The sequence below is a fragment of the Staurois parvus genome, unplaced genomic scaffold (assembly GCF_062004578.1).
Source record: "Staurois parvus isolate SC_StPar_1 unplaced genomic scaffold, SC_StPar_1.0 ptg000001l, whole genome shotgun sequence".
Lineage (NCBI taxonomy): Eukaryota > Metazoa > Chordata > Amphibia > Anura > Ranidae > Staurois > Staurois parvus.
Window position 1 is genome coordinate 8,217,779 of NW_028317797.1, and position 27,983 is coordinate 8,245,761.

Below are 27,983 nucleotides of genomic sequence, written 5' to 3' on the forward strand. Positions count from 1 at the left end.
GTAAGTATGGCATGTTTGTTATAAAAAAAAAAAACTGATATCTGTTAGCAGAGGATGATGTATTGGCTTTGTACTGTGTCATGTTGGTCCTAACATTGGGGATGTAATTCTAGTAAATGGGGGCAAGCATTCAGGCAGAGGAAAAATACTTGTATGAAAAAAATCAATCCCAAAAGTAACAATAGTGCAAGTGACTATTACTATAAAAAAGCTCATTCAAAATCCAAACGCTGTGTTTCAGATCTTTCAAAATGATTAAAGCTGAACGCAAGGCAGAAATATATAAACACATCAATGAATGCAGTTATGTATTCATGTAAATGTTCTTTTTTAAGCACCCAGAAATAGATACCTGTTTACAGTCATCTTTAATATTCTATACAGCAGCACTCAGACTGGAAGAGGGAGGGGCAGCATTAGGGGTTAATCAGTTTGGCTGCAGTGCATGTAGGCTGGCAAGAAAGATTAAATGCAGAGCAGTGAGATAACTCATCACTGTGCTACTGCTCCTTCACTGTCCAGTCACAAGTTCAGAGCAGAGAGGTGACCTACCGGTGCAGCTTCACCAGTTCACCTTCATAGCTCGGCTATCTATTAGAGCTGTGCATATTTCAGAAGTGATTAGACAGAAATACAAATCCTATTGCATGTACAAAGGTGCCTATGTATGTAAACTGGATATTTAGCAATTTTCCCATAGCCAGATCCTGTTTCAGTGCTTTTGAGAAGTGTACAATCTTAAAATGGATAAAGATAAACAATGAAGTAATAAGCATCCAATAAGAGTTTTCTGGGAACTACCATGCAGGCAACTGAGAGTCACATATGGTCTCCAAGCTACACTGGTTGGGGCTGCTTTAATTGTTATCTGCAAAATGGAAGTCTTAGCCTGGCCATAGATGCCTCAAATTTTAGGCCAATTCCTGCTGAATCTGGCAAAAATTAAGCTATTAGTGTCCCTGCAAGAAAAAAGTGGCACTGCAGTCAAGCAGCCGCAGTTGTTGGAAATAGTTGGCAGTGGAGATTCCCATCTATCCATTTTTTGTAGCATTGATGGAAAAATCTAACATTGTTTATCTTGTTCAGCTTAGGCATGGTTAACAGAGTGGCTTTACGTAGACAAATGCAAGTTACTGAATACACTGGCTTTCTTTATAGGCTCCCAAAAGATTCTCCATTAAGAGAAATACATAAACGAAATGTCATAAGCTAGGTGACAGTGTTGCAACAACAGATGAAGGACGGAAACACCAAGCATTATCATTGATGGTGTCAGGCAAAAACTAGTATAAATCCTCAAAGCCCCTTCTTCTATGTATACTTGAAGAGGAGATGCTGGAACAAATCCAATTATTGTATCCAAACAACCCAACAATAACCTGGCTCAGACTCTGCTCCACAAACTTCAAAGCAACATATAGTAAAAAGATACTCGATTCTGGAGACAGTCTAGCACCACTTTATAACCATTAAACAATCTTAGATGAGATTTTATTACAAATCCTAGAAAAATACAAAGGAAACACAAATATAATGATACAATTTGGTATTTGATACACAATAGAGATGTTCATTTATTAAAATTTTGGGTGTTGGAGGTGGTTTCACAAAACCCAAGAGGGGGAAACTTTGATCAGTTGGTTCTCCAAAAGAACGTAAGGTGGATGTGGGAGTTGGGAGCCACCACCTGTCCTGGTCTGAATGACAGCTGGAGTATTTCTCTGTTTTTAAAGGATAAGTTCACCTTTTGATTAAAACTAATAAATGTACATTTTTGGCGGTTAAAAAAAAGTGCATTTATTATTTTTGTTTGCAGGTGCCTCTAAAGCGATCAACAGATCGCTGGTGCCTTGCAGGTCTCCTGCAGACCTGTCAGTGTATCTGCTTGTAACATGTTCCCAAAGGTGAACTTACCCATTAAACACAATCATTTTTGATGAGCAGTCCAGGACAAAATTAAATATTCTGATTCTTGTATATTTATGGCCACCAAGGGTGTTTTCCGATATAGAATTGCAAGTTGGAAACACAATGAAGTGAAAAACGTTTATTTTTTGCGCAAAGTTCTCTGTAACCACCTAGTCCAGTGGTTCTTAACCTGGGTTCGATCGAACCCCAGGGGTTCGGTGAGTCAGTCTCGCGGGTTCAGCGGAGGTGAAGACCCACACCCGACTCATATGATTCGTGCAGTAAATATTCATTATTATGTTTTTGTTTTTGTGTGAAAATCATGTTTTAATGGTTTGTTCTTTGTTCTTAACGGTTTTGTTCATTTTGTGCACCTATGTATAAATATATACCTAAATATATACCTATGTTTTGAATTTTAAAAATCATATTTTATTTTTCCAATTAAGAAGGGTTCGGTGAATGCACATATGAAACTGGTGGGGTTCAGTACCTCCAACAAGGTTAAGAACCACTGACCTAGCCTATACTCATTGATACAAATTCATAACACAAAGCCATGTACCTGTAAAGTATTTTTAATTAAATCACAAACCCTTTTGAAATAGTTATGGAGTTTTCCATTTATAGAAATAGATCCAATTACCTGTCAAATATCAAAACAATAACATACTTTAAAAGATTTGGACTTACTATTGATCTGATCTTGTACTCTTTTGCCAGTGCCAATGAAGACTTATAACACCTTTCAAGGTCCTTTTTATGGCTGTCATTTATTTGTCCTCTTGCAATAGGTCCCACAGTGTGAATAACATCTGCAAGAAAAAAAAAACACTTAGACTGAGAACGTAATAATGACGGAACCAGGTTTATGAAAAGACTAAAACTAAGAAAACGTCAAAAATATTGTTAAAAAGAACACTGAGCTGCAAAAGAGAGTGGGACTGTGTATGCGTGTGTAGGGATGGGCTTTGGCAAATGATTACAGGAATACAGATTTGGTGATCACATTTGAAATAAATACAATGTTCATAATATTATATACATTAAGTTATGGAGGTTGTTGTTCTAATAGAAGCTCTCCTTAAATCCTGTCCTTTTCTAAATCCCTTCAAATATACCAAATGTTTGAATATACTAGTGACTCTGTTAAGCTGGCCAAACACAACTCAGATTTCAGGGCCACTCAACCTGACAAACTTTGATCAAAATATAGAATGAGCCAAGTGGAAACCGTTCCACTGAATCCAAACTGTTTGAGTATTCAGACAGCTTGGAGTGCTGCTGCTGTCTGCATACAACAGCATGTAGAAGATATTCTTCCATCTATGCTGTTTAGCATGGATGGGTGAGATAACCATTTTTTCTCTTTTAGCCTGTGGGATTGAACAAGAAAAATCTAAATGTGTATGCTTAGCCTTAGTCTTCTAGCTCTTGTGTCCTATGTGTTACTGTATACAGCAATAGTGCTCATTGGCCATAATGCATGGGACAGGCAAATCACTAGATATTCTGTTATTTGTAACGCCCCCTTCCAAAATAACTATATTTGTGTTCACAGTCTTTTTAAAATAAGGAAGTAAGTTAACTTGGCAAAATAAGCCAGCAAGTCGCCAACAAGCACACATTTTCAGCAATATAATCTTTGTGGTCATCAGTGGAGGCTTCAGCTTGAAGTAGAATCCATAGGGCAAAGTTACACGTAAAACAGACCAAAATGATGGTGTGCGTCAGTCATATTTTATTAAAGCTGAACTTCAGGCAGATATTACTTCTCATATCTTTCCAGTAAAACACTACTCATACAGCTAAATATACAGTTGAAATGAATATACTGTGTGGAAACTGTACATGGATTTGTATTTAGTCACTTTTTTTTCTGTTCATAGACATATACGCACTCATACAATGTGTATGTAGTTGTTAGGTCAGTTTCCAGAGGAGAGGATCCACAAAAGAGCAGCCTTGTAGGGATGGGGTAATAGAGCTTTGACTTTGCTGTGCCAGTTCCTAAACACACTACATACAGGTTCCATAACTTCAGCCATAGGCTTGGCAGGGGTACTCAATGCACTTTATTGCCTCAGCTATGCCTATTGTTCCACGTTCAGTCTCTATGTTCCATACCTAGAGTCTATGATACACAGATGGCATGGCATGTGCACAGGAGAAATCTTTCAGGTCACCACCAAACCACCACCTCCCTTTCCCTGAACTGTCTGCTAACAAAGGATTCCACAGTTATTGGCTCTGAACTGTGTCTCCTTGATATCACAGTCAGTCCAATGTATTGTAAGACTGCCTTTCTATTGTCTGCCTGCCTGCAACCATGAGGCAACTACACTTACTTTACATGCTACTATCTTCACCACACATTAATCAGAGGTCTATAATGTTTACACACATTGGCCACTTTATTAGGTACACTTGTTCAATTGCTTGGTAACACAAATTGCTAATTAGCCACTCATATGGCAGCAACTCAATGCATTTAGTCATGTAGACATGGTGAAAACGACTTGCTGAAGTTCAAACCGAGCATCAGAATGGGGAAGAAAGTGACTTTGAATGTGGCATGGTTGTTGGTGCCAGACTGGCTCATCTGAGTATTTAAAAAACTGCTGATCTACTGGGATATTCACACTCAACCATCTCTAGGGTTTGCAATAAATGGCCTGAAAGAGGAAATATCCAGTGAACGGCAGTTGTGTGGATAAAAATGCCTTGTTGATGTCAAAGGTCAGAGGAGAATGGTCACTCGATTTGAGCTGCAACATTCAGTTGGTAGGGTCAGAATTTGACATAAACAACATGAAAGCATGTTTTCATCCTGCCTTGTATCAATGGTTCAGGCTGGTTGTGGTGTAATGGTGTGAAGGATATTTTCTTGGCACTAGCAAGGCATACCTAATAAAGTGGCCGGTCAGTGTATTTCTTTACTGAAGGTCAACTTTACTTGCAAGAATCCAGTGCATAAACTTAGATGAAAAAGTTCTTGTCCCAAAAACAGTCCCAAACATATGGAGGCAATAATTCCAGATGATGGCAAAAGTTCCAACTTGTAGCAGAAAACTTATTTAACTTTCCCATTGTTGGGTTGTACAGAAGGGGTGCAAATATGAAAAAATATTATATGAAGCACAAGTTACTAATGGGGCACCACATCCATAAACATTGAAAAGAAAAGAAAATAGAAAAAGTACTTTTTAGGTTGTTACATATAACCCCAAGAAGAAGTGAATACTCATCAAAATTAAATTTCAAAAATGTATTAACAACATGATGCTTCAAATATTAATAAATGCATTTCAATACAATTTCGATTTCATTTAGCAGGTTTTCTTTTCTTGTATAAAAGAGGTGCTCATGATGCTGCGTAGATCTTCTTGCTCTCAATAAATTTCATTATTTTTCTGGCCCGAAAGCCTGACTGCATTGTCTCCCTTCCCAAGGAAGCGGACGTGAAGAGTGGAGTGCAGATTACTCCATTATTTTTCTTTCTGGCCTAGGATCTCAAAACTAAATCCTCCCTCTATTAAATAAACCAGGGGCTAGACCGCCCAGAACAAGCAGAGCGCTACATACCCAGGATGGTGGGACCAAATTAATAACGCCCTATTTCACACATCTCTCATATGATATATCCAAACATCAACACAAGTACTGGGGCCTGAAGTTCTTCAGTTTACTCCATCCAGCCATGTCAACTATAAAATCCAGATAGTTGCCTTGTTTTAGACTCCTCCCACCCTCTTACCCTTCATGATGTTTGAATCTCTCTTAATGCCTCTCATATGCCCATCCATGAAAAGCTGCTAGATGACTGATATTTTGCAAAGTACTCCTGCTACAGTATGTGCATAGATGTAAAATACCTGTACATGTTGAATTTGCCATAATTTATATTAATTTAGCCACCATCATTTTTTTTTTTTTGCCAAAGACACTTTCTTATTACCATATAAACTGTTCTCTCAGCTTGACATATCTTTAGGTTACTTCTCTACAGCCAACTCACTTCAGCCAATTGCGAGGTCTCTCTTGTGCTCTAAACATCTGTAATCCAGATACAGTATAACCTTCCCTTTAAGATTTGATTTCCATAAGCAATTAAAGTGTTAGTAAATGCTTTTGTTTATATCTTACCTACAGGTAAGTCGATAATAAGGCTTGCCTGTAGGTACTGTAAATATCTCCTAAATGTGCACCATTTAGGAGATATTTACTTGAGGAGCAGTGGGTGACGTCATGAGCGCATGCGCTCTGAAGGAATGGCAAACCCATGCCGATCCTTCAGAGCCCTGTGCTGTAAACAGTGACTCCCCTGCACATGTGGGGGAGTGAGGTCATTGCAGCTCATCCATTCAAAGGACAGGAGTCTGCGAATCCAGAAGGAAGACTGGGTGAAGATGGAAGCCCTGTCAATGGTGACAGAGCACTGCTGGAGGACTTTGTTTTAAGGTAAGTTTCACATTATGTGCTAGTATGTGATGCATACAAGCACATTATAATATTTCCTTTCAGGAGGAAGAGGTTCCCCCTACCCAAGTTTACTACAAACGTTAAGGCTTGTCATGCTTTCTGTCAGGAATCAGCAGCAGGGATGGTCATATATGCATGTCTCCACTCAGTAAACTGGGACCAGACTGTGTATGCTTTAAGTGAGATTTATTTACAGTGAAAAAAAATTCATACAAACGTTAGCACACATATAAATATAAGTGACCAAAAAATCCAGTTACAGAATATATAACTCATCTACCTAACAAACAGAAAGCCTAACTAACAACTGACTACAATATATACAAAATGGGGAGCACAGAAAAGCAGGAAAACCCAGACATGCAGGTAGCAGGTGGAAAGCAGGGACCCAAACTTGGAAAAGGAACAAGGGAAAGCAGGTACAAGTCAACAGGGCACTGGGTACAGGGAAGATCAGGATAAATGGAAACTGGATCTGGCAGCAGTAAAACATTGGAGCGAGAAGCACTGATAGGTTAAGAACTAAATATGCTCCCCGCAGCCACCATCAGGTGGAAACTGAATACTGGAGTCCCGTGGCTGCTGGGAGATACCCACTGGTGGTCACTGGAATTACAACCTTCCATCCAGGGAAAGTCATCTAGCTGGTACCATCTAGCTCATTCAGATAGCGAAAGAGTGGTCTGTACAAAATGCATGTTTTTTACAGCTCTGAACAATAGAAAATGTCTAATTGGGGTGGAGTACTGGCACTCCCACTATCAGTCTGATTCTAGGTGTACAAAGTGATCCCTTTGACACACATACTAAATATATATATATATATATATATATATATATATATATTGAAAGACCATGTACTCCTTTTCCCCAGCAGAGAAAATACGTTCTTATTACCTTTTCCAAGAACAGAGTCACTATGTAACCAGTATGAGAAGTTCCCTGCTCTTTTTCTATACACAAGTATCTTCTAACCTAAAAATTTTCATTTTGTCATGATGTTTTTCTTAAATACATTTAGCAAATTGATAAATGTATTTTATTTTTGCAGAGAGTAATTGTTAGTCTTTTTAACCTCAAGCAATCTAAACGTGGGAACGCAGACGTTGCAGACATTTGGATGGTGTACAGCAGAGTAATATAATTTGGTAATGTATGTAAAATCTAAAGGTGAGAAGTTGCCAGGGCTATTTCTGGCTTGTTTGTAAGAAACACATTTAACTTCAAGACGATGAATACTGCAGAATGAGATTACAGCTCTTGAAATGTACGCTTTTTGTTGATAATTCCCTGTCTGTACTTATGCATCACAAAAAAAAAGATGAAATAACCAGCTCGCATAAACACACATGTAGTAAATTCTATGGATGGCTGAAAATTCACAGCCCCTGATAATACAAAAAGTTTTAAAAAAGTACCTGAGTATATAATTTTAAATGTATCTGTCCTTTGAATGGATGAGGTCATTGCAGCTCATCCATTCAAAGGACAGGAGTCTGCGAACCCAGAAGGAAGACCGGGTGAAGATGGAAGCCCAGTGAGTGCCGAGTTTCAGCTGTCTTCAAGAATTATACATGGTTATTTTTCACCCACTAGTGGGTTCAGAGCTCCACTAAACACATCCATTGTATATGGACAGACTTATTGCACACAGGCACTTTGTTATCTGCAGAAGTCAGATGGAGCTGCATCAATCAGATTGCTTAGCAAAAACAATAGAAATGGTTGATTTTAATGTGATATTAAGGGATATAGATTGTATTCCTTAAATAACAAGCATGTTATACTTACCTGCTTTGTGCAATGGGTCCCCCATTGGTGCTCCTGGCTCCTCTCCCCTGCTGAGTGCTCCAGATAAAGCTGCTTGCACTGGAGTCACTTGCATGTACTCACTCCTGAGCCACCTCTGTGTGTCTAAAACACACAGAGAGCATAGCTCGGCCCCGCCCCCACTCCCTCCTCACTGGCTCTTTGAGTAACTGGCACCTGCTGCTGTGTCTGAGCCAATGAGGAGGAAGAGAACCAAGAGAGCCACTGCTCTTGTGCACATTGCTGAATCGAGATTGGGTTCAGGCAAGTATTAGGGGAGTTGAGGGGTTAGCTGCACACTGGAGACTTTTTACCTTCAAGGCATACAACCACTTTAAGCTCATCCAACATTTTGTTAAAATAAAATCCCAAGAGTAGAGAGATGAGAATACACAGACTGCAAAATAACTTCAAAAGAATGGGAACACTCCTCCCTCTCTCCAAGCAGAAGTAAGGCATTCTGACTTCCTTAAAGGTTAAATTCACCTTTCGTAACATGTTAGATATGTAGGGCAGGCCCCCGATCTCCAGTGTTTTTTTTTAAAACGTGGCTCCGCCCAGTCACATCATTCACAGTCCTGTGAATGGAAAACTACAAATATTGCCAGCCTTTGCCTCTGTCAGCTTGTAGTTGTCAATAAACTACCATGACACTGTTAAGCACTGTGGTAGTTCATTCATTCTTCCTGTCAGTGTAAAGTTGCCTGCTTGTATGATGTATGGGCAAACAGATTACATTGACAATGTATATTATATAGGGCGCGCTTGTTAGAGCCCAACCTCTGTAGCTGAAGGATAAAGGTGCCAGATGGATATCAGGGATGGATGGATGGATGGGAGCAGTAACACTGAGGCAGCTCTTCTTAGAGTGGAAGCAAGGCTCTAAGGCAGTAACATAAAAAAGAGAGGAAGGCGCCTCTAAGTGCAGTATTGACAATTTATTTAGTAAACAATAGATAAATTGCACTTACAAGATACATAGTTAAAAAGACTCATCGTGTGGTGTAATAAGATCCAGGTGGGACATCCAGCCATCCAGCAGCAAACTCTGTCTATAGGATCAGGAAGTAGAGCCCAGGATGTGCCTGTGCTCTGCTCTCTAAGACTCATTTTGATGCACAGGTACATCCTGGGCTCTACTTCCTGATCCTATAGACAGAGTTTGCTGCTGGATGGCTGGATGTCCCACCTGGATCTTATTACACCACACGATGAGTCTTTTTAACTATGTATCTTGTAAGTGCAATTTATCTATTGTGCACTAAATAAATTGTCAATACTTCACTTAGAGGCGCCTTCGTCTCTTTTTCAGATTACACTGACAGTCTGCAGGAGTCCTGCATGGCACTAACAATCTGCTGGTCGCAGGTGCTATACTTTCCAGGCTCCGAAAAAAAAAATTGTAAATGCACATTTTTTACCTTAAAAAAATGGGCATTTGTTTATTTTTTGTTAAAAGGTGAACTTATCCTTTAAGGTATTTTAAAGCATGCCGTTCGAACTATAATTTACTATTTAATTCTCCATACAAAATTTTTTTTTCTTAAAAATCAGTTTTTGAGCTTGAAACTGCCAATGATTATTGAGGATAGCTTTCGATCATTTCAGATTTGCTTTATCTGGCTTATGAAGTAACAATATTCTTGAAAATAGGCATCCACATCCTCCTCATTTCTTTTTTTGGCATAGTACAAACACTTGAGACATTTCAGTCATAAGAAATATATTACAACTGGAAAACCTCTTTAAGTATCAAACACTTTCACACAGTTGAGTTTGCAGACAATCAACATGTACCTTGATATATTTTATGGCATCATGATGATTGACATATGGTTACTAAGCTACCCATGTGGCTCTAAAACACATAGCTAGTCACATTGGAATAAAATCATAAACTCATACACAGTACACAAATCTTGACATATATCAATTATATTTGCCAAGTAGAAATAAAAGTTGCTGGGCAAAACACCAAAATGTTGTCAGCTACATACAAAAGGAACAGATGATTTTTTTGCAGGTTACAATTGCCCTTCAATTCTTAAGAGGAGAATGTGGGGCATGAAAATAAAATATATGAGCACATATAAATGGTTTGTACTGTACAGTAAACATCATACTGACTTTGCTAATAAGCCAGCAGCCCATGCAGAAATGTGTTTACTAAGTTCCCTTCACGCATTCATAACCACAATCTTTTCACTTAGACAGCTGCATAATAATTCTTGGCACTGTCAGTCATTATTCTGAAATATTTTTTTTCTCTTTCTGAAAACAGTCATAGGGCTATTTTCACTTAAAATGAAAAAAAAAAAGGATAGGACAACACGAAGCACTTGGAAGATAATCTTGACTCTTACATGTTGATTTACACATCAGTAACCCCATGAATTATCTGCAGAACTGGATTTGCTGGAGGTCAAGTGACAGAAAATGAGAAGTACCAGAACACTCTTGACATACATCTTCCTCCACTCAATTTACCTAGTTCAAGAGTTATTCAGAAAAAAAGGTTACATCATCTTAAATAAAATATGTTAACATTGATGTAAAATAATGCAATCCGCATTGGAGAAGATGTAGAAAACTGAAAGTGGGAATGACGATTCTTATATTTTGCCCTTATGTACTTCAATGGGCTTTTGTTTGCTTCAGAACTGCTTTTCTTCCCATGCAAGTCCGTGGAAAAGCAAAAACAGCGCAAGCAGGTCAAACATAGGTCAACTGCATCTGAACTGAGCTCTGAATGATCTTAGATATGTCTCAACTGAGGTCAACTACACCCTCACGTTGAAGACTGGTGACACAGGCCACAATGTATGCACCACTTAAGACCACATTTCCTTCCCTGGAACATTTCAATATGCAATCTTTGGTGCCCATAGTGGAGTCACTCTACTAGGATCCTATTTTCTGCTTGAAACAGTTTCTCATTGTAGTCCTTGGCTTAGAAAATTGACGATGTTTAGTTAAAGCGGAACCTTACCCATAACAGTTTGACAGCAATTAATCTCCTTTAACAAAAGAGTATACGTTTCACATTTATATTTATGTTACCAAAATTAGTGTATGCTGTAAATTGCCTTCAGCACTGCTCTTGTTTCTTCTTGCTAGAGGCCGCCATTTTGTTGAAGCCCAGAGCAGTCACTTCCTTGTTGGAAACTCCTCCCCTCTCCTTAATCTCAAAAACTATATGTCACATTCTGTAATTAAAATATGTACATTTCCATCCTTGATTGTGTGCCTTGGCTCAGACAGAGAGGAAAGCTGACAAGCTTTACAGTGCTGAAGTTCACAGGCTGCCATGAGGGAAAAAGAAGATATCCGGGAGATAAGACACTATCCTTGCAAGTTTGTGTCTACCTGGCAGCAGTTTGTCCTGTCACCTCTCCTGCTTTTCTTTTCTCCCTCCCTAATCTGTGGTCCCTTCGCACAGTCTGTGTTACTTTCTTCCCCCCCTTTAGCGACAGTAATCTCAAAGCTGTCAGCTGACTGGCCTCTAGTGGCTCTAATTTTAGACAATAGAGAGTAACTGAGCATGTGCAGCACGGGATGATCCAGTATAGGCTCAAGAGATGTGCATGATGGAAAAATTTGTTTCATTTTGGATTTGTCCACTAAGGTAATAATTTTGTTTTGTCATATTTGTTATGTTATAATCATTTGTTTTTGGATTTAATTTTGTATATTCAGATTTGTTTTGTATATACATTTTTTTCAAATCAATAAAAAATTTTAATTCAAATTTGAATTTAAAAATTTGAATTGCAGAAGATGGCTATATGCATTCTATTCTATTTTTTCTATTTTCTGCTATTCTATTTATTTTCAATTCTATTGCATTTTATCCTAATCTATTCTGTTTATTGTGCCCTATTCTATTTTTTATATTCTATTCTGTTTTCTTCTACTCTATTCTTTTCTTTTCTATTCAATAAAGCAGCCTAAGTAGGAATCATAATCTTATTTCACGTGTATTATTGCATTAGGTTTCAATTTCAAATTCAAGTTCACCTTCAAAATGTATTTTTGAATAATTTGTTTTGTTATAATTTATTTCAGATTCATTGAAATTCGTTACCATTGTGATTTGTAGTTTGGATCCATCCAAATCTCCGAATACCATAAATTTTGTTTGAATTTTGATTTGTAATCAATCGCACATCTCTAACAGGCTCTTAAATTTTTCTATACTGTTTTTTAGGCTCTTATCTTTAATGTTTTTCATAGCTATACCTGCAAAAGAGTCAAGCCTGAAGTGAACTATTGGGATTTTCAGTTTGAAAGCTGGAAGAAGAATGGACTACAAGCATGCTGATCAATACACTGAAAACTAAAAGACCATCTGCTGCAGTGGCTGACGGGACTTTTTTTTTTTTTAATTCATTCAAAAATTTCTGTGAATGAATGATGTGGCTTTGCATCATTCAACCGTGCCGATTTACAACGTGACAGTGGCTGCGGGGGAGCAGAGCCCCCAACTGCTGTCATGGGTGGGACTCAGGGCGTGAGGAGGGTTAGTGCTTAGGAACATGTTACACCCTAAATATGGGTGTAACATGTTCCTAAAAGTGAACTTAGTCTTTAAAAGAGGAGTAAGATTTCTGAAAAAAAAAATTATACTCATCTAGGTGGATGCAACGTTGATCTGACGCTGCATTTGTCCTCCACTGCTTCGAGCAATCAAAGGCCACTGACCACTTAGTTCTTAGCTTTCAGTGAGCAGAGATCACTCACTGGTCAGCAGGTCTCTATTCTGCCCTAACAACTCTTACTGGAGTGGAGTGTCAGGCTATGGAGGTGGTGAGAGTGGCTGGTAATCCGCTAAGAGGCTGAGCCAGCTGCCAGTTCAGGCATCTGGGTGGATCCATACTGCAAAGTTAGGAATGATTCAGAGTGTGGACCGGCTGAGTGATGTCAGCCAACACCGGGCTTTAGCAGAACGGACTGCACTCATGTGATCTATGTAAAAAGTAGGTTCTAGATCTACCCGGGTTCTCTCCAGGTTAGGGCTTGTATCAACAGGCTTTGGGCTTGTGTCAATGGCATCAATTTCCAATATAATTTTGAGATAATATCACCAACAGTTCTATATGACCTGCAGTCAACATCCTTCTGACCTACAGTTAACCTGTTTCAACTGGGTTTTGCATTCCCATAGACTTGTATGAGAGTGAAAAATCCGTATGATGTGAACAAATCCCATCAACACAGGTCCTTAATGGCTGATAACATAAAACAACATGGCATACTGAGTTACACAGCAAATCATAGCAGCTTGTTAGGTGAATCAAAATGTTTGCAATTTTATTTATGCAATTTTATTGTTTGTGGAACTTTATTCTGGTAGGGATTCAAGATTCTTCATACTTGCACATTATGGGAGACTTACCTCTAAGCCTGCCCTCCATCATCTCTGTGACCCCCATAACTGTTGCTTCCCTACCTTTTCTCTTTGGCTACTCGGTGGCTACTGATGATGTAACTTGTGCACTCATTCATTACATAGAGTTATATTGTCCTGGCACCAAGCTATTCTCATCATTTAAACAATTTTACATATGTTGGAAGTGGTCCTGGACTGTATATTGCACTCATTAGTTCCTGAGGAAGCCTGTTGATTGGGCATAACGTGTATAGGAACAGAGTGGGGCCAGTCAGCAGCCATCTTGATGTCAGGAGTAGAGGTGGTGAGACAGAGAGCTGCCTGTGTTTGATATGTGCTGTACATAGCACTGTGTGTGCTCTGACATAATGTTTCTACTGTACAGAGAGCACTATCATTCCCACTTCTTATGTGAGTGGAGGATCTGTGGAACAGTGGCAGCCTTCTGTGGTGTTGTGAATCTGGAGCCAACCTGTTGGCAGTCCGTGAAGGGGGCACAAGCAAATGTGACCCTTGACTAACTATCAGGGTCTAGTCTGGAGGTGAACTTATATTATTCATGGTAGGTGTATCCATGAGTAGCACTGGTGATCAATTATAGAAGATATTGGTGAGCAGAGACATTGGGACACATGGATAATTTGATGGAAGATCTTACTACTTTGAATTTTATGTTTTGGACTCTGTTATTTATAGTGAAGGTTTTTGGGTTGCGCGGCATCTTTTGCTGCATGATTTACAATTTGTGTTCGCACAATAACCCAGCACCTTCCATGGAGACACTATTGTTTGCCTCGCAAAAAATATTTGTTGTTAAAAGTTTGGTTCTTGGCAACAAAGAACGAGAAAAAAAAATCTAATGCATTGTCATCACGCAAGTATCATTAAATTCCTAACTTTAAACCTTTAAACTGAGCTACGCTAATTAATATAAGCCTAGAAAACTCATGCTGAGTCTTGTTTTATTAGCAGAAAACAGTGTACATACCAATCACACAAATCTAATTAAAGCGTTCTCAACACCCCAAAGGTGAAGGGAGACAAACACTTTGTAGCTATAAAAACCTAGGAGAAAAAAAGAAGAAACTTAAGATTGATTTATAACTAATCTAGAGAAATAGATAAACTTTCACAAGTAAATACATTAAATCATGTTCACTTAAGCAAAATTGTAGTATTACTATTGTTGTTATTATTCATTGCATTCTCTTCACTCATTGAGAAAATGGAAAGTGTTCTGTGAATGGTGCTCCTGCTGAGTGAGTGGCTTTTTGTGTTCACAACGCAGCAGGACAGTTGCTTGGCAAATGACCCAAATGCTTATGGAAATCACTGGGGATTTCCAGCTTCCATGGGGATTGGCCACGTAAGGCACATACATACTCACATTGGGTCAGTGGAATAATTGCCATATGTATATAAATTCATTTTGTGCATTGCTTTTATTATGCCATATTGATAACTATTGTAGATCAAGTGCAATATCCTGAATAATGATTTATCAAGGCAGCATTAGCATTAAGGAAATATTTATAAAGTAAACAGATATCAGTAACGTGAACTTTAGTAAGAACTTTAAAGTGAAACTAAAGCTGCCTTTTTTTCAATTAAAAAACAAGCATGTTATAATTACTTATAGAATGGTTTTGGACAGAGCAGCCAAGAACCTACTCTTCTCAGCCCCCCCCCCCCCCCAGCTCACTGGTTTTGACTGACAGCAGCAGGAGCCAATTGGGGTTCCCACTGCTCTTAGCCAAGCCCGTGAGAGCCGGGAGGAGAGAAGCTGCTACAGACGTGCACATCACTCTTTTGAGGTTGGGCTAAGGTATTTATGGGGGGCTGCAGGGGGAGTTGCATGTGAAAGTTTTTTTACCTTAATGCAGAGAATGCATTAAAGTAAAAGACCTTTTACCTTTACAACCACTTTAAGGGTCCATTCACACCAGCCACTGCTTTATAATGCAATGGCTGGTGTGCAGTGTGGTTCGGCGAGTATCACCACTCTGTAGCACATCATTCCCTTTTTTTTTCTCTAAACATACTTTATGGAAATGTCACACAGACATTTCATTAAGTTCAATTGGATGTCGTGCAGTGCATGCTCTACTCTTTTTCAGCCACGCAGTGGTGAATCGGGCACACATAAGACATGACATTTTGCCTTCTCATGCAGTGGGTTTGCGCTGGAATAACCGATTGGCGTAGTCCCACCACATTTGGTGTGAATGGATCCTTAGATGGAGTCATGATTGGGCCATTTAAAGGTTTTAATAAAGAACCCTGTATTATAATAAAGATCTTGTACAATAATGCAATTGAGAATCAAGATAATCTAAAATTGGTATGCATTTCGATTTCCTTAATCTAACTATACTGGGTGATTTCCCTCTGGCCCCTTCATAGAAAAAAAGATTGGAAAGCCTTTGGTCAACGAAAAGTGTTATATCTGCAGTAATACAACCAAAACAGTGTCACTGATTCCATAAAGATTCCACAGACATTTTTGACAAATGCCTCATATGCTGGTCACAGATGACAACTTTGTCTGATCTATTTTCTACATTATGACACAGCTGAACACGAGAGGTGACAAACACTGTCTATTATATTACACAAAGTCATAAAACAACAACATTATACCTAACAAGAAAAACCTTCCACATGTTTGGCAAACATTGCATGTTGAATCCATCATCTAGAACAAGACACGCTGCTCAAGGCGCAGAGAAGCATTACTAAAAATAATATTGTTTATTAAGAATACCTTCTTCTATAATAAGTAAATATACTGTAGCTGTCCCCAAGTGCATATATGAATAAAAACTATACAAAGGGGTAGACATTTAATTCAGTTTCAGATGAGTTTGTTCCTTGAAGAATTTAATTTTGTCATATGCAGTATGTTGAACCGATTAGCTTTTGGGATTTGTTATATTTGGCATTCGTTTCATATATTAGTTGGTCCAGGAGTATTCAAAAAATGTTGTAGTTTTTTTTGGAAGATTGCTATATATTTTGGGTGGATTCAATATTTATATATCAAAACTATTCTGAAGGATTTGATATTTTCAATGGAATAAAAAAATCCAAAATTCAGTGGCCCCTACTTTTTCAAATCTAAGAATTGCATTAGACTGTGGAACTGAACTGACTGACTGTGATAATTACAAATTCAATTTAAATCACAAATTGACTTGAATCCGAATTATCAAATGAATTTGAAAATTTAATTTCCCCATGGGCCCAAACTACTATCGGATCATGTGATGTCATCCAAATGAAATAAATGCATTCGTTAATTTCGTTATAACTTTTTTCAGATTCGTTTACATTTGTTACTATGCTCATTTGGAGATTCACAAACATCCAGATCTTCAAAAATCTAATTTTCGAAAGAAAATAAATTCTCTACAAAAAAAACATGTCTGCAAAAGTGATACTTCTTTAAAAGTATATCTAAAATAAAAAAAACAACTACAGGTTCTCTTTAAAGGGTCCATTCACATTTTGCCGTTCTTGTGCACTGCGTTAATGCGAATTGCATTAAGGCAGTCCAATAAATTTTTATCAGTTGCCAACACACATGAACAACCAAAAAAAATGGACATGCACTATTTTTTTCCAAGGCAGTGAACCACAATGCATGGTAGTTCATCACCATGCTATGGGGTGCACAGTAGCGCATGTGCATTGGAGTGCAGCACAGAAGAGCAAATATTAATTTTTCACATGACTGTATGTAATAAACAATGTTATAGTTTAATTTCATTAATACCATACCAAATTATCAGCTTGAATCAAAATATGATTTAAAGAGCTTACATTGTTCATCCTTTGGGAATAGAAACTGTATGCATATATGTGTTATATATTGTGCTTTCCATTTATAAAGCATAAGAGACACAAGAGCAGATTTTTTTGTGTATATTGTGTGTGCGAATATTTCATTAAGTAATTTTAATAACAGGTTTTTTTTTAATACGCTGCATAATCACAGGCGATACTGAAACAATTAAAAGTATTATTAATTAGCAAAATTAATAACAGCAAATACAAAATCCTATCAAATACAAGGAGAAAAGTCCTTACAAATATGAAATCTCTGAATAAAAAAGTCCCAGCTCATTAAAAACCCATAAATAATACAAACATGCTTAGACACATGCAAACTTCTTGGTAAAAAGACTAAGTGCCTTCTGTTCGCTTGCAATAACAATATACTAGCTTTACAAAAATATGTGTCCCCTATAAAATATGAATTTCTAATCGACCATATGGTGTACCAACAAAAGAAAGAATGTTAGCTGCCCCTTAACGTGCAAAATGACTTGTGACCGATTATTGAAGTAAGGTATGGCGCTTCACATACATGCAAACAATATTCTGACTCTGGTATAAACATAGAAAACCTAAAGTGATGTAAATCAGCAAGTCCAAAAACAAAAGTCCCACACTAAATTGTGAAGCAGAAACAGTGCATAATCTTCTGGTGCCCCATATATTGCTTCATGCAGATCCTTTGTGCTCCAACACCATATGCCAGTACACTGCACTCACCAACCATCCATGACCTCTTAACTAAAAGAAGGTCTAATGCGCTTTGTGTCCCCAAGGGTTTGGAACATCAGTGTATATCTTCTCAATGGTCTACCAGTTTACTCCATATTCTGAGGTTATCAACAATCAGAAGGAGAACTTTCTCATAGTATAGTATATATATTGTAAAAATGGACAAAATCGACAAAATGTACACTTACATTAGTTGGTGCCCAATCCTCTGCACTAATACACTGAGCTCAAGTTGCTATCACTGCTCATCAATGGAGTTGGCATGCGTTCCATATACTGGAAACATATTTTAAAAATGTCTGTTTTCTATTTCCCTCCATCCACTCCTGAGGTTTACTCAGCCCTGCCACACAGCTCAACCTCGTCTAGCAGGGCTGAAAACCTAATTCTTTTCCTGCTGCAGTTAAAGAATATGTAAACCCAACATTCCATATTCCTGATATGTGTCTGCTGTACCATGTACTTGTATGAAAAGTATCCTGTTCTCTTTGTTGTGCTTCCTTTGTGTGAAATCCCTGGTGCTCCTGCCAGTCCCTTTGCTTTATTAGTAAAAAACTGACTACACTAGGCAGGAGAACACACCATGTCCAGTTCTCTAGCTATGCTGGGAACTCAGTCTGCACCCTTCCAATTATCAGACTTGCCCTGACACCCCCCAACAGAGAAGAGAGGGAATATGATCACTTATTATAAACCCCCCCTTTTCTTTTTATGTTTTTAAGTTCTGTTTTAAAGTGAATGGTTTCTTTTACAAGGTGAGGATTTAGAATCAATTTAAGTGATAAGGTAAGTCTTCTCCCTGCCCCCAGTCTGTGACTGGACAGTGAAGAAGTAGCACACTATTGGGCTCATCTTAGTCACTCTGCTCTTTACTCCTGTCAGAATGTCCCTTGTTAGCAAATGAGTGCTGTGGCAAAACTACTTTAAATGACTACTTATGCGGTTTCTTCCCCTACCAATCTGAGCTCTGCTGTCAGTATATCCAAAATGCAGAGTAGGACAAGGTTAAAACTGCTGTCTGTTTTTTTTTTGTCACATCAGGGAGATTTCCCTTCACTTCCTGTTCTGTAGACTTAACCATTGTGGGGTTATATTTCCATGGCCAGGGATATCCATGCTTAGACAGTTGTCACAGGAACAAATATCTACATTGGAATATTTCCCAACTATTCCTGTTCTGGTGGCAATTCAAAATTCAGTAACCATGCACACTTTAACTGGTTCCCACCCGGCCAATAACAGAATAATGACTGGGCAGGCCTTTCTTCCCTCTGTGTGAACATCATATGACATCCTCCTGGTCACACCGCTCATGCGAGCCCCCGGGGACGTGCAGCACGGTGATCAGTGGTGACCTTACCCCTGACACAGCTCATCCCCAATCAGCGTAAAGAACCAATTTTGTTGGCTCTTTACCATATGATCAGATGTATCCAATCACAGCTGATCACATGTAAACAAAGGCTGGTTATCTGGGTATTTTCTTTCCTAAACGCTGTAACAACACTAAGGACCATCAGTGTAGCATATCAGTGAAGTCCCATTAAGGCCAATCCATGTCCATCAGTGCAGCATATCACTGCCCATTAGTGCCACCTATCAGTGCTCATCAGTGGCCATCAGTGGCCATCAGAGCTGCCGCATCAGTGCAGCCTCATCAGTGCCCAATAATGCAGCCTATCAGTGTCCATCAGTGCCCATCAGTGTAGCCTCATCAGTGCACATCAGTGAATTAGAAAATTTACTTATTTGCACATTTTTATAACAAACTAAAAGAAAAGTTGTTTTTTTTCAAAATTCTTGGTCCTTTTTCGTTTGTTTAGCAAAAATTTAAAAACCCCAGTGGTGAATAAATACCACCAAAAGAAAGTTCTATCTGCCTCAAAACAAATGATAAAAATTTTATTTGGGTACAGTGTTGAATGACTGCGCAATTGTCATCCAAAGTGTAACAGCACTAAAAGCTAAAAATTGGCCTGGGCAGGAAGGGAGTAAAACTTCCCGGTATTGAAGTGGTTAATTTTAGGTGACATTGGTGATAGAGACAAAAGAGAGGATGAATTTCCCTAAAGGGGACAAACACAGCAATATAAACCTGACTGTGGTTCTAAGACCTCACTATTGTACTCAAATCTTAAAAAAAAGTTATGACTGTAGTTTTACTTTATTGATATTAATATTATTATTATTATACAGGATTTATATACGCCAACAGTTTGCTCAGCGCTTTACAAAATGAAGGCAGACATTATAGTTACAATGCAGAGGGCCCGGCTCATTAAAGCTTACTTTCTAAGAGGGAGGGTCAAGTGATACAAAAGGTAATAGCTGTGGGAGATGAGCTGATAGAGAAAGTAAAAACAGTGTATTAGTTAGATGCAGGATAGGCTTCTTTGAAGAGAAGGGTTTACAGGGACTGTCTGAAGGTGAATAGAATAAGAGATAGTCAGACAGACTGGGGTAGGGAGTTCCGTAGGATGGGAGAAGCTCAGGAGAAGTCCTGAAGGTGAACATGGGAGGAGGTGACAGAAGTAGAGAGCAGGAGGCCTTGGGAGGACCAAAGAGAATGGTTTGGTTGATATCAGTTATGATATAGTAACCGCTTCCCGATCGCCCTATAGCAAAAATACTGATATAGGGCGGCCCCGGTGCGCAAAATCATGTGTATATATAAGTGATTTTGCATTTACAGGTAGGGGACGCACAGGCGTCCTACCGTGTCCTCATTCAAGCCCGCGGCTGTCAATCACCGGGTCCCGGCTGGTGATTACTCACCAGCGCCCGGTGATTACCAAGGATTTCCGATGGGGAGGGGAACGGATATGTTTACTACCAGTTTTCCTCCCTTTCAGCTCGAGCACACTGCTTTGGATGGCTGTGCACAGTACAGCCATCCAAAGCAGTGTGCTTACAGTGAAGCACACAGACACCACCCAAAGTAGTAAAACACACCCAGCACACAGTTAACCCTTTGATCACCCCTCATGTTAACCCCGTAGAACTGATCATTGTATTGTTGTCACTGGGAATGACACCAAGTCAGTTCCCCCCAGTGTCAGAATGTCTGCCGCAGTCCAGCAGTCCTGCTATAAGTCACTGATCTTTACTAGTTAATTAATAGTAAAAATAAAAAAAAAACACAATATATATACCACCATTTGTAAACGCTATAACTTTCATGTAAACCAATTAATTTAAATGTATTGGGATTTTTTTTTAGCAAAGACATGTAGCAGAATACATTTTGGCTTAAATTTATGACGAAATTTGATTTTTTAAATTTCTTTGCTGGACATGTTTAATAGCAAAAAGTCAAAAATATTGTTTTTTTTTCTCAAAATTGTCAGTCTTTTTTTTTTTATAGCGTACAAAATTAAAAATGCACAGGCAATCAAATACCACCACAAGAAAGCTGCTGTGGGAAAAAAGGACGTCAATTTCATTTGGGTGCAGCGTTGCATGAATTGTCTGTTAAAGTAATGCAGCGCTGTAATGCAAAAAATGGCCTGGTCAGGAATGGGGGAACATCCTCAGGAGATTAAGCGGTTAATGAATATGCATGCATTCATTTGTGTCTTTCATATCTGCCTTAAGTTCAGCTTTAAGGCAAACGTCCATCTTTTAAGGAACCTATAACAATCCAGCAAGTTCTGGAATTGCTTGCAAGCATAGAACCCTAATTGTCCATTGCCTCTACTTCACCTCTTGCCACTAATGTGAAAATGGATCAAATAGTATGTTTCTTCACTTTACACACACAAAGTATTTTATGCATCAGGCACTGTGCCACAACACTTAGGCATTTGTTGTCCTAAAATGTTCATATAGAAAATTTAACGTGAATCTGGACACATATGGAAAAGTGAGCAGCAAAGAATAGACCCCTAATTGGTATTACATAAACTCAGAAAGCTTATATAGATTTTAAATTTCACCAGTTACAGTGGTAGAATATTTTGGCAGCTGTTTTGGATTTTAAGCTTTAAAAGTTTTCTGACCCTCTAAAACATATATAAAAAAATAACAGAGACTGACAATATATTATGCATTGCTAAAAAAATCTTTAGAAAGTACAATAGTAGCTGACTGAGATGACTCAGGTTCATTTTTAAAATAGGGCGTTCTTGTAAAACATTTCAAGTGTGAACCAAAAGATTATATTCACATGGAGGAAAAAAATCTTGGGCTGGAATTTGCTCTCCAACTTAGTGTACTTTTCTCTGAAGTACATATCATCACAGTGAAAAAATAAAGTGTTACTACAAATAACATCAGCAGCTTGAGAACCAAGTCAGGTAATGCCTAGGCTTGCCATAGACTGGCAGCTGAAAACACAGATTGGACCCACTGGTAAAATCTTGCATTGTGGAACAATTGGGTTGTACAGTAATTCCTTGATATATATTATATGTCAATTACATACAATACGTCTATTATACATCAAGGGTCACATTTAACTTTCCTAGATGCTGAAAAAAATTCATACCAGGGAGGGGGGCATTATTGTCTACAAGAAGGATCTGGAGGAGATATAGAGTACTCAGAAACACTACACAAAGGAACTTCGATTAGATAGGGATACTACATGTCTATTGAACATATTCTTAAAGGATAAGTTCAGTTTCAGTAACTTTAGAAATATCTAGTTACCAGCCACATCTATAGAGAATAATGTTTGTGTCAGTCTTCAGCTTGGGAGAAGGTCCATTTTTTTATGGCTGGGGAAAATGCAATATTTCAGAAGATACCAGAAGCACTGGATAGGATGGGCAATGAGATACTTAAAAATGTCCAAATACTATGCACACTGAATTTTTGAACAGGCAGTTTAAACACTTTTAATAAGCCCCACTGAGCTCTGTAGTTATAATCATTGTGGAGAAATTAGTCTTCAAAGTTCACAACACAGGCACGCCTTTTACATAAAAAGCATGTCTTGGCAGCCTGACAGTGGGCCCGTTCACACCAGAATGCGGAGTAGGAAAGGTATGTTTCCGTACACATGTCCCACACAACACAGAAACACACAGTCTTTGTTAGATGCATGCTGGTGTCATTAACTGTTAATTTCACCCCAAACGCATCTGCGTGTTTGCAGCCACCAAATTGCATGGTACCACAGTACCATTTTTAAAAGTCACATCTACTGTACTTTTTGTGTGTTCCTGTACACTTGACAGCCCAATGAAAGGAATGGACTATCAATAACAAAATGTGCAGCAACATACAAGAACCAGCACTGAAACTGAACTTTTGTGTCTTTGTTTTGATCTCTGAGAAGTAATTGCTTCACATTATAAGCAGCTAGAGAGATCAGAGATGGCTTTTTTTTTAAAGCTCTTACAACTTGTAAAGAATAAGTAAATAATTTAATGTTACTAGTTCATAGACACAGATGCACTTTAAGTCTCTATTTGTGGTCAGCACTTTAAGGAACTGATGAAAAGTGTTTAAAGAATCATTTCAATAAACAAAACTGAACGTATCACTTATATTTCTGACACATTAAAGTGTTACTAAACCCACAACAGTAAAATCAATCTGTATATGCAGTAAAGCCTGCTTGTTATACTCACTGTGGAACCTAAGCGGTTAATCCTCTGTATTGTGTAAAAAAGCCATTTGATCCTGTCTTCTCCGCCCCCACTCCTGTTCAAATGTCCACGTCTTATCTCCTGATAAGACAGACTGAACCCGTAGCCATTCTGCACATGCTCAGTTTAGCATGTATTGCTAGAGAGGTTTATTTTTTGTATGTGATCAGCACAGGGCCGATCAGCACTGTTGAGACAGAGATCAGGGGTTCTGCATCCTCCTAGAGCAGAAAGAAAAATCTCCTCCTACAAGCTGTAATCAGTGCTCTGCTGAACACTGATAGAAGCCACAAGACTACTATATATAGCCGATGAGAAAAGGTATTTAGCAGTTTACATTTACTAAAATAATCACATTTCCATATTCTGTGTACTGTGGGAGACCAGCTATAGTGACTGCATGATCCTGGGTTTTGCAATTAATAAATAAGCATAATTATCTTTTTAATGATACCTGAGCTTTTATTTAAGAAATCTGAAACACTTCAGGGTTATCTTAACAAAAGAATTCCATGCACAGAATTGCTGTCTAGTGTGTATGTATGTTGGGGCTGGTGGCTAATGCCTTCCACCAATCTGCAGTTCTACTGTCATTTAAAAAAAAAACAAAAAAAAACACTTCTTTGAACTACGAGGAACAATTGTTCCACTAAGAGACTTTCCAGTTCTGCAGGTTGCATTATGATGCAGTAAGATGCCCATATCTCAGCCACTATATTTTTGCTTATTGTTGAGGGTATTTTTTGTGCAACAAATACAATAGTTTCCACCAAATAAATTTCCCAACACTATTTTGATGTCAGAAGGTGAAACAAGGACATGCTATGCTGATTTCACAAGCTTGGTAGAAACAAAAGAAATATGAAATCAGCAGCCAAAAAAAAAATACACTAACAGATTTGTTTTACTTTATGAACTATTACAGCCAACATACCTACTTGCCAGCACTGTTCCCAACTGGTTTCTGTCTTACCTTCCGTATTACCTTCAATTTATTTTTCAACTTTATATTTTTTTGCCTCTACAGATGTATCATTCAACAATTTCCTTTTTTGGTTACTGTCAGGTGCTGACAAAACTGCTAGAAGCTAAAAATGATCTTCATAAAGCTAGGAAGTAAATAAATACATTCATTATGTTGCTGCTTTGCAGAGACATTTCAGCCAGGCTTGCTGGTATCAAAGCAGGCAACTGAAGCCCCACACGGCAAAATGAGATCTCACATTCAGGCCCCGTGCTAGAAGCTTATGCTTGATTTTTTTTAGCATTAATAAAAACAGGCAAGGAGGAAAATAATCCTTTCACATTCCAAGCTTCTATTAATACGCCGGGTATCCAACGTTACCTTTTTAAGTTCGTAGCACGCAATGTTTTTTAAAGAAAAGCCAATTAAATGAACATCTGTGCTTACTGTGGTTGCCTAATCATACTGTTATAGTTGGAATAAATTTAACAACCAACAGTCATCACAGAATCTCTTTCATTTTCTCCAGTTAGTGGAAGAAAAAAAGAAAGGAGATTTTAATGGTGATGTGCTTCTAAAACAAGCAGATAAGCCAGTTCCTCTGTATATATTTAACCGTTTTAACTGGCTCTGCTTGGAACACATTTATGCTAAAGTAGATGACGAATCCAAAGTGAAGACAAGGACTAACCTTTCCTTTGTCAAGGTCAAGCGCGTAGCTGTTCATTACATTAATAGAATCAACAACTGTTTATAAAGTGGGATGGAAAAACATATTTGGACAATAAATTCACCAATAAACATAAGATTAATATCTTAGGTTCACAAAGAATTATTAAGCTAACAACCATTTATTCAAATATAGGTCCATTGAACGTGCCAACCAACATCTACTATTTATGTAGTAGGTAAGAGAAAAAACACAGGTCCATCAAGTTCAACCTCTGTGCGTGTGTATTTGGGAATTGTATGTGTATTGAATTTAAGAATCCCTGTAGCCCAGTATATTATGCTGACTGAGAAAATAATCTAGAAATTTTTTAATTTACCCACATTGTCCAACAATAAGTTGTATAATTCTATGATCAAGCTGTATTTCCTTTTAGTATCTTACTGACAGGAGGAAAGGGCACAGGGGTAACACCATCAGTGCTATCCAATCATAGGCAGTGTATTTCCATAACCCAACAGTATTGCTTTGATTGCAACAAAGAAAGGTGAGGTCATGCTGGCTACGCTACTTAGCAGAAATGAGTGACTCCAAATGAAAGCTCAACAGAATTACAACTCCTTTGGCAGGTAAAATACCTCACAGATATGTCTTTTGTGACATTTGTTCTTAATTTTTTTAGGCAGAAATTGCATAAATAACTAGAGTGAGAAAGATACAGAAAAAATACAAAAATAAAATTAATTATATAATGTAAAAAATATTGTTGCATTTATTCTTGAGAATGAAAAAAATTAAATTATGTCTTAATCTGTCAAAAAAGTAAAAAATACTGTTCAGAGCCTATCTTTTCACACTGCACCCATAAAATCATAGCAAATCTGTCTCATGTACAATAAATATACACACTCATAAAACAGCAGCTTCCTTGTATCTACAGGGGAGAAATAATGTAATAGAGAACCAAAGCTACGGTAGATTATTACCTTTTATTCATGCAACCCAGAAGGCAAAATTGAAATGAGTTTCAGGAAAAGGGCACATCATTATAAACTTTTAATTTCTGAAGTCGCATTAGGTAAGGACAAAATATGACAATAGGCCAGGTAGAATGTCAGCACTGATATACTACAACACTCCTTTATGAGCACATTACAATTCACAAGAGCTAATAATAAAAAGAAGTGGTGCTGAGATGATGAATTGATGCTATGCAATTAGACTTATTAGAATTCACGAGAGTTGACAGGCAATAATCAAACCACTTTCACGCTGCCCACTGCAATTATCTTTGCACTTAAGAATCAACAAAGCACATAATGACTTGCACCCAACTAAAGAATTCGGGAGAAATGACTATCCACTTTTTTTGGTTGGGATTTTTTTTTTTTGTTAACTGTATCCAATAAGTCTACAAAAAATATTTGGTAACATATAAACCCTTGCCAAAGGACTGCATTATACCAAGCCACAAGAAAATAAATTACTGACACAAATCCATAAAAATAACCATTCATGCAGAATAATTTGACATTTTCAGGAAAAGAAAGAAATAGTTCCTTCTAACAAAAGACTTGACAGCTTGGTTAAGGCATTTAATTTCATGCCCACACCCTTCCCATTACCTAGTCTTAATTTAAAGGTAACAATCAAATAAAGCATAGAACCTTAGGCTGGCCATACACTATACAGGTGTCAAACTGGCAGCCTTCCAGCTGTTGCCAAACTACAAGTCCCATGAGGCATTGCAAGATTGACAGTTACAAGCATGACTCCCAAAGGCAGAGGCATGATGGGACTTGTAGTTTAGCAACAGCTGGAGGGCCGCCAGTTTGACACCCCTGCACTATACAATTTTCTGTTCAATTTCAGCCCAATTTCTTTTGGCTTTACCTTCAACTATGTAGTTCCAGGTAGTAAAAAGAGATATAAACGAGCGCACCTATAAAGAATAAATAGCAGCTGAACATAAGGTAACCAAACACCCTAAAGAACCAATATATCATAAACATGCAGCGCTATGGGTAGATGAGGAACTGATACATATATCAATACAATAAATAGAGGAATTAGTCCATGTAGCAGTTAAAAATGATATAAATATAAAGTGACTTCAAGTGCTCTCCTTTAATTCGTATTCAAGCGTTGTGCGGAATGGTGCAGAAGAAATGCACACTCACCAGAACGCACAGATAAATGAGCGTTTGTAAAACATATGTTCCCCTCTGAATCGTTAGGAAAAGGTCTGTGATGCGATAACCTCCCTCCAGGACTCCTGGGTGCTCCTGTCTGTTCCCTCACAAGGTGGCTTGCGGACTTCTCCTTACAGCACGCCCCTTGTCCAGTAAATGGATGAGTGGCTGAAAATTGATGCTCCCCAGGGGAGTCAAGACAAGGACATACCCATAGTGTAGTAAGTGGTAAAAGAATTTATTCGCATATCAAGCTACTCGATGGTATACAGCGGTATGTAAAAGCAAACTGTGGACTAACCGTCCAGATTAAAAGATGGCCGCCGGAGCTCCACGATGCTCCGACGGCGTGACGTCACGGCGTTCTTGGCTCCTCCTAGCCAAGAAGGAGCCAAGAGGAGCCAAG

At 38.2% G+C, this 27,983-nt stretch overlaps 1 protein-coding gene across 1 annotated transcript in view; it reads right to left on the bottom strand.

The window, feature by feature from the left end:
- Positions 1-27,983, bottom strand: part of LOC149474766 (uncharacterized) — a 1,567,000-nt gene that overhangs the window by 962,838 nt on the left and 576,179 nt on the right. Inside the window, exon 2 of the mRNA XM_089693250.1 lies at positions 2,602-2,723. The gene's annotated coding sequence lies outside the window, so the exon portion shown is untranslated. The remainder of the gene's footprint in view (positions 1-2,601; positions 2,724-27,983) is intronic.